Raw genomic sequence first — 370 nt, forward strand, 5'->3', positions numbered from 1 at the left:
ATTGACCAAAACTAGCTAACTGACAATCAACATAATGACCATCCTTTGCAAATAACATGCTAACAACTGTTGGATTAAGCTACTTAGACAAATGATAGCTAATAATTAGGTTTTTTTTTTGCCTCTTTTAGTAGAAAATAGTTTACCCACCTTTCATAGCAGACTATGAATCATTATCAACTCTTAATACTCCAGGGAGTGCTATCTTTACTTAGCTTAGTCCTTAAATTATTACTAAAACAAAATGTTTGCTTTATTTGTCGCCACTTTAGTTGAGGGACTTGAGGAACCGCAGTGGTAACCATGGCACCGGCATCTTTTAAAAACGTTGGTAGCAACTGTTGGACATTTTGTGACGGCCCCTCAGTCT

The sequence above is a fragment of the Centropristis striata genome, chromosome 9 (assembly GCF_030273125.1).
Source record: "Centropristis striata isolate RG_2023a ecotype Rhode Island chromosome 9, C.striata_1.0, whole genome shotgun sequence".
Classification (NCBI taxonomy): domain Eukaryota; kingdom Metazoa; phylum Chordata; class Actinopteri; order Perciformes; family Serranidae; genus Centropristis; species Centropristis striata.